This window comes from Pinus tabuliformis, chromosome 5_2 (genome assembly GCF_031772625.1).
Source record: "Pinus tabuliformis cultivar Carrire ecotype Pingquan chromosome 5_2, CPIR1, whole genome shotgun sequence".
Classification (NCBI taxonomy): Eukaryota; Viridiplantae; Streptophyta; class Pinopsida; order Pinales; family Pinaceae; genus Pinus; species Pinus tabuliformis.
The window spans coordinates 285,506,736-285,514,895 of NC_142306.1; the positions used below are offsets into that span (position 1 = coordinate 285,506,736).

The window sequence follows — 8,160 nt, forward strand, 5'->3', positions numbered from 1 at the left end:
GGTAAATGGTATATGATACCACGATATTATTCAGATCCGGTAGTTCTATTTATGATTTCTCATTCATGGACGTTGATAATATTTTTCCATTTAGTAGCACCTTAGGATGGCATAGCCTTGAATGACAAGGTTCAAATGAGGAAGGGCTTACGGTGGATACCTAGGCACCCAGAGACGAGGAAGGGCATGGTAAGTGACGAAATGCTTCGGGGAGTTGAAAATTAGCATAGATCCGGAGATTTCCGAATAGGTTAACCCTTTTCACTGTTGCTAAATCCATTGGCAGGCAAGAGACAACCTGGTGAACTGAAACATCTTATTAGCGAGAGGAATAGACAGCAAAGGCGATTCCCGTAGTAGTGGAGAGCAAAATGGGAGCAGCCTAAACCCTGAAAACGGGGTTGTGCAAGAGCACAATATAAGCTCTGTGCTGTTAGGCGAAGCGGTTGAGTCCTACACCCTAGGTGGTGAGAGTCCAGTAGCCGAAAGCATCATTGGCTTACACTCTAACCTGAGTAGCATGGGACACGTGGAATCCCATGTGAATCAGCAAGGACCACCTTGCAAGGCTAAATACTCTTGGGTGACCGATAACGAAGTAGTACCATCAGGGAAAGGTGAAAAGAACCCCCATCGGGGAGTGAAATAGAACATGAAACCGTAAGCTCCCAAGCAGTGGGAGGAAAATTAGATCTCTGACCGCGTGCCTGTTGAAGAATGAGTCGACGACTTATAGGCAGTTGCTTGGTTAAGGGAACCCACTAGAGCCGTAGTGAGAGCGAGTCTTCATGGGGAAATTGTTACTGCTTATGGACCCGAACCTGGGTGATCTATCCATGACCAGGATGAAGCTTGGGTGAAACTAAGTCGAGGTTCGAACCGACTGATGTTGAAAAATCAACGGATGAGTTGTGGTTAGGGGTGAAATGCCACTCGAACCCAGAGCTAGCTGGTTCTCCCTGAAATGCATTGAGGCACAGCAATTGACTGGACCATCTAGGGGTAAAGCACTGTTTCGGTACGGGCCACGAGAGCGGTACCAAATCGAGGCAAACTCTGAATACTAGATTACCCCAATAAAAGGGGGTAAGGGTCAACCAGTGAGATAATGGGGGATAAGCTTCATCGTCGAGAGGGGAACAACCCAGATCATCAGCTAAGGCCCCTAAATGACCGCTTAGTGATGAAGGAAGTACGAGTGCAAAGACAGCCAGGAGGTTTGCCTAGAAGCAGCCAACCTTGAAAGAGTGCGTAATAGCTCACTGATCGAGCACTCATGCACTGAATATGAACGGGAATAAGTAATCTACCGAAGCTGTGGGATGTAAAAATACATCTGTAGGGGAGCGTTCCACCTCAGAGGGAAGCAGCGGCGCGAGCAGGTGTGGACGAAGCGGAAGCGAGAATGTCGGCTTGAGTAACACAAACATTGGTGAGAATCCAATGCCTCGAAAACCTAAGGGTTCCTCCGCAAGGTTCATCCACGGAGGGTGAGTCAGGGCCTAAGATCAGGCCGAAAGGCGTAGTTGATGAACAACAGGTGAATATTCCTGTACTACCCCTTGTTGGTCCCGAGGGATGGAGGAGGCTAGGTTAGCCGAAAGACGGTTATCGGTTCAAGGACGCAAGGTTATCCTTTTCAGGGTAAGAAGGGGTAGAGAAAATGCCTTGAGCCAATGTCTGAGTACTAAGCACTACAGCACTGAAGTAACCCATGCCATACTCCCAGGAAAAGCTCGAACGACCTTCAACAAATGGGTACCTATACCCGAAACCGACACAAGTACGTAGTTAGAGAATAGCTAGGGGCGCGAGACAACTCTCTCTAAGGAACTCGGCAAAATAGCCCTGTAACTTCGGGAGAAGGGGTGCCTCCTCAGGAGGTCTCAGTGACCAGGCCCGGGCGACTGTTTACCAAAAACACAGGTCTCTGCAAAGTCCTAAGACCATGTATGGGGGCTGACGCCTGCCCAGTGCCGGAAGGTTAAGGAAGTTGGTGACCTGATGATGGGGAAGCCAGCGACCGATGCCCCGGTGAACGGCGGCCGTAACTATAATGGTGCTAAGGTAGCGAAATTCTTTGTCGGGTAAGTTCCGACCAGCACGAAAGGCATAACGATCTGGGCATTGTCTCGGAGAGAGACTCGGTGAAATAGACATGTCTGTGAAGATGCGGACTACCTGCACCTGGACAGAAAGACCCTATGAAGCTTTACTATTCCTTGGGATTGTCTTTGGGTTCTTCTTGCGCAGCTTAAGTGGAGGGCGAAGAAGGCCCCCTTCCAGGGGGGCTTGAGCCACCAATGAGATACCACTCTGGAAGAGCTAGAATTCTAACCTTGCGTCAGGACCTACGGGCCAAGGGACAGTCTCAGGTAGACAGTTTCTATGGGGCGTAGGCCTCCCAAAAGGTAACGGAGGCATGCAAAGGTTTCCTCGGGCCGGATGGAAATCGACCCTCGAGTGCAAAGGCAGAAGGGAGCTTCACTGCAAGACCCACCCATCGAGCAGGGATGAAAGTCGGCCTTAGTGATCCGATGGTGCCGAGTGGAAGGGTCATCGCTCAACGGATAAAAGTTACTCTATGGATAACATGCTGATCTTCGCCAAGAGTTCACATTGACGGGAAGGTTTGGCACCTCAATGTCGGCTCTTCGCCACCTAGGGCGGTAGTACGTTCCAAGGGTTGGGTTGTTCACCCATTAAAGCAGTACATGAGCTGGCTTCAGAACGTCGTGAGACAGTTCGGTCCATATCCGGTGTGGGCGTTAGAGAATTGAGAGGACCTTTCCCTAGTACGAGAGGACCGGGAAGGACACACCTCTGGTGTACCAGTTATCGTGCCCACGGTAGACGCTGGGTAGCCAAGTGCGGAGCGGATAACTACTGAAAGCATATAAGTAGAAAGCCCACCCCAAGATGAGTGCTCTCCTATTCTTACTTCCCTGAGAGACCCTAGTCGTGAACACGGCTGGGACAACGACGGGTTCTCTATCCTTTCAGGGGATGGAGCGACAAAATTATTGAGAATCCAAGATAAGGTCACGGTGAGACGAGCTGTTTATAATTATGATAGGTGTCAAGTGGAAGTGTAATGATGTATGCAGCTGAGGCATCCTAATAGACCGAGAGATTTGAACCTTGTTCCTACATGACCCTATTTATTCATATTCGGGCTCCTATGAGAGTTTTTTTTTCTACAGCTGATAAAATACCGTTACTTGGGACGGTGCATATGTAGAAAGCCTTTTCTTTTGTCCTTACTCGTAGTAGTTATTAACTCAGTTATTCTATGGTACAGATAGTCGCACGTAATGACAGATCAAGGACGTATTATTAAGAGCTTGTGGTAAGGATGGGTTCCATTCTAGTGCTTGGAAATAATATTCCAAAGCCTTGCGTATGTTCCCCATTACTTGTATGCACAAGACCTATATTATATAGTATATAACTTTGATCATAAGGATCAGTTTCAAGTCGCATAGCTTCATAATAATTTTGTAAAGCTTCCGCATATTCCCCTTCCAATTGAGCTGACATTCGTTATGGTCGTTCATTCCATTGAAATGATCTCCGCTTCAAAACCGTACATGAGATTCCCACCTCATACGGCTCCTCCTTTCTTTATAGTAGGTAATATGGGGAGTAATCCATGGAATTGAAGTTGATAACCGTAGATCCTACGGTGAAACATTTGAAAGTAAAAAAATGATTGATCAGGAGTGAGTTTTCAGTTTTACTTAGAAAATTGAATGTGGAAAGAATCTTTAGATCGATATTTCCACTTTAATTCTACCCCCTTCCAGTCCTAAACTTAGATCCTTTTTGGGGCTGAATGCACTAATTTCTCCAAGAGGTAGGAGAAGTCAATCTAGCACAATCTTTTTTCCCTTGGCTTTAAGGGGAGGAAAAAAATTAAAAAAAGGAAAGAATAAGAGCATTTGGAAAAAAACGATTGATTTCTATCAATAGGCCGGCTAAAAAACTGACGCATAAAATAGCTAACATAGGCGCTATGGAAAGAAAGGTCTTTAGATCTTGCATTGTAAAATCTCCTTATTGATCATAATGTGTAAGTGATTCAACTGTATCAATAGTTATGAATCCTAGAGAAACTCGGAACTGATGAATATATATAATGTGATCTGGGCTATGGTCCTATTTATAGAAAAGGAAAAAGATGTTTCATCACCATAATGAATAGTGATATTCTAGATAATAGACCCTACATGTATAAAGTCTTTTCACTCACGAGACCGAAGAGAAATGAAGGTGGAAAAATGTGGGAATCATATTTCGAATTCTATAAAATAAAATTAAAATAACATTGTCTAATGATTAGAAGGGATGTAGCGCAGCTTGGTAGCGTGTTTGTTTAGGGTACAAAATGTCGCAAGTTCAAATCCTGTCATCCCTACCTTTCCCTTCTTTTCTATGGAAAGAAAGGAATGAAAGATCATTTGATATCGATTCTACGGGAACATCAAATAATTGAATCGTATCAGATGCAAAAGTGTTTTGCTCTAAGAGTATCAACAAAAGGTATTTTTCCTTCATCTCCGAATACTAAAGAAAGCACTCTTAGTTCAGTTCGGTACAACGTAGGTCTCCAAAACCTGATGCCATAGGTTCAAATCCTATAGAGCGCGATTATGTTCCTATCAAATCCAACCCTCAAAATTATCGACAATTCATTCCAACTGGAACGAGCAATGGAATCTGACCTCCCAGGAGAAGTAGGAGGCCAATGAAATTGGAGGATATTCCAGGATCAAATATCCAATTGATCACCACGTCGGTATTGTGAATATGCAGTTACGAATAATCCAGCCAAAGTTATAGGAATTAGACCTAACACAATTCCGGATGGCAAAGCCTCAATCATTTCTATTCAATGGAATAAGTAGGGATAATAGCTATACTAGATAGTACCCTTAATTTGCTATGAATCTCAATGATCAGAAATTTATTTAGAGGGAATAAACAAAATTATTGAAATTGAAATAGTGAACTAAGAGGGTTTCCCCTTCCTTCATTTTGAATAAGTTGTATCTTGCTCGAACTAATGAATAGGACTAGGGGGAAAATGATAGAAGCCAATAAGAAACCGAAATAACTAATTATAGTTATAGTAGGCGTTGAAGGACTGAATGAAATATGGTTTATACATATCTTCATGAGACAATTACCTAAATTTTTCTTTTCGTAACCTTGAGATCAGAATACAAAAGATCAATTGTCCCAATTCGTACCAATTCTCTTATATCTACTATAGGATATGTATGAATTTACATGTATGAGAGGAGATCTATAGTAGAAATCTCTTCATTATCCTAGAAATCATTCATCAAGAAACTAATGAATAGCACCGGCAAACCCCTTCACAAATTGTTGAATGTAATCTTCTTACAGGGTGAATGAATTCTCAATCAGTACAATTGGATCGCCTGGAATTATCTTTTTGCCAGTAGCTATCGGTCCAGAGACTGGACCGGAAGAAAACTCTCCACAGACATAGCCAAAGTTTTGTGAATTTCACGTTTAGGTGTAAGAAAAATATGAATATCCAGTTTTTCCTTTCATTTCTTGATCTTATTGATCCAATCATTTGACCCTCTAGACAGATTAGGTTTTTTCAATATTAATTATTAGAGCGAGTAGAGCCCGATATTACAGAAATTCCACCTATTGCAAAGAGTAACTTGTAATTTCACATACCTAAAATTGACTAGGTTCTATTGCACTATCCACTTGGTTTTATCTAATAAGTAACACCTACTCGTTAATACAAGGTACTATATAATAAGTCTGTGGCATAATGCCATCTGTGTCGGATACTATTGGAAAAGAAACATACATCTGCAAAGCACCAATGATCCCCGTGCAATTTGAATTAATGGGTTCATCTACACGGGCATAATGTCATGTCGGAATGAAAAGGGAAGAATATAAAAGAATAATATTCTGGATGAGTTTTATTGATAGTGATTGATATCCTTTGCAAGCGGCAGTCATCCTCTTTTTCGGTTCTAAAGCCACCCATATGCAGAAGCTAATTCCAATTGAAAATTTCCACTATGCTATTGTTACAACATCGATTGAGGGAGTTCGGGTTCCTTACGCCCGGATGGACCTCGGAACATGCAATATTCTCTTCTTTCTATTGGGATTTAGTCGACCAAACAGAGATAGAATAACTGCTGGCAGGAACAGAATCATTCTATCCCGTTCCTTCTCGATACTCATCAAAATTGTATTGCTGTGTCAGAAGAAAGATAGCTATATTGGTCCAGTAGACTTTAAAGATACCCTTGGTATAACATTGACAATCGAACAAGGATTGGAGAAGATATCAGTAGTTTTCCATTTCCTGATCTCTATCTTTCATGGGATCAATTCCCCCTTGACTGAATTTACAATAATATATGGAGCTGAGCATGTCTGGGAATACGGGAGAACGCTCCTTCGCTGACATTATTACTAGTATTAGATACTGGGTTATCCATAGCATTACCATACCTTCTCTATTCATTGCAGGTTGGTTATTTTTAAGCACGGGTTTGGCTTATGATGTGTTCGGGAACCCCCGGCCAAATGAGTATTTCACAGAAAGTCGACAAGAGGTTCCATTAGTAACTGGCCGTTTCGATCCGTTAGAGCAACTCGATGAATTTACTAGATCTTTTTAGGAGGCACTAATGACTATAGATAGAACTTATCCAATTTTTACAGTTAGATGGTTGGTCATTCATAGGCTAGTTATCCCTACAGTTTTTTTCTTGGGATCAATATCGGCAATGCAGTTCATCCAACGATAAACTCTATACTAAAGGAAGAGGAAGTATGTAGATATGACACAACCGAACCCGAACGACCAAAATGTTGAATTGAATCGTACCAGTCTCTACTGGGGGTTGCTACTATTTTTGTACTTGTTGTTCCATTCTCCAATTATTTTTTCAATTAGGAACAATGATAATATTCTCACTCCATTCGAAGAGATCCAATACGCATAATTATCTATGCTATGACTGTTTATGTCTCGAGTATGACCACTTAAGAAAATGTGAAAGGGAGTAAGAGAAATGGCCGATACCACTGGAAGGATCCCTCTTTGGTTGATAGGTAATGTAACTGGTATTATCGTGATTGGTCTACTGGGTGTCTTTTTCTATGGTTCATATTCCGGATTAGGGTCATCCCTATAGTAGGGGAAATGCACTTACTGTGGGAAATAGTATACATGCAAAAGTGAAAATTCGATAAGGCCTTACCCTTCTTTGGAGGGTAAGGCCTTATCGAAATATCTTTTTGAGATTCTTTCTATATTAATCTGAATTAGAAGAGAAGATTCATGCAAATAAAATGACTTTGTCATTTACTTCATTCAATGCCTTTCAGTCAAGTGATGAGCCAATCTATTCTTCCGCTATATGATCGGAAAAAATTTGGATTGATCAAATCTAAATATCTGTCGAAGGAACAACAAAAAAATGGATAATATTAAGTACTAAATATTTTCTCATTTATCTGATGGAAGATTATGCGAAGTTTTTGTAAAAACCCGAACTATGAGAATCTAAATGTGCATATAGAATATTTTCTTCTATTTTTTTGGCTTACAAAATAAAAGAGGAGGAAAAACACCTTTTATTCATTTTCTCTCATTAGGAACAAACCCTATCAAACGTTTTATAGCTTTTTTTTTTATGAGTGATATTGCCCCTTACTTGTCTGCTCTTCCTTCTTTAGGAATTTTCAGTATAACGTACAAAATAATCTTCAAATTACGAAGGAATTGACGAATAGGACAAGATCGGAAACCCAATTAGTTCTTCGAATAATGAAATAGGAGAATGGGATCAGAGAAAATAGGAATCTTGTCCAAGATTGCTTAGTTATTCTCCTCATCTCTCCTCCCTACGATCTATCTCTATTTTCCGGATCGTTTGGACAAGGAAAGGAGGGAATGGCATGTATATAGTACACGATATAGCATATCGGGGATTGTTCAACAAGTTGATCTATTCCAGTGCTTATGGAGTCACTCCCTATTTCAATTTTATTCCAATTTAGATCTAAATGAACATTTTATCAAGAATATATAAGGGAGAAGAAGGATAAAAGGCTCCGAAGGGGTATTCATTTTTGAATCAATAA

The 8,160-nt window shown here is 41.3% G+C and overlaps 1 pseudogene; it reads left to right on the forward strand.

The window, feature by feature from the left end:
- The first annotated feature begins 274 nt into the window (after positions 1-274).
- On the forward strand, positions 275-3,160 carry LOC149158647 (25S ribosomal RNA; annotated as a pseudogene).
- Positions 3,161-8,160: the final 5,000 nt, after the last annotated feature.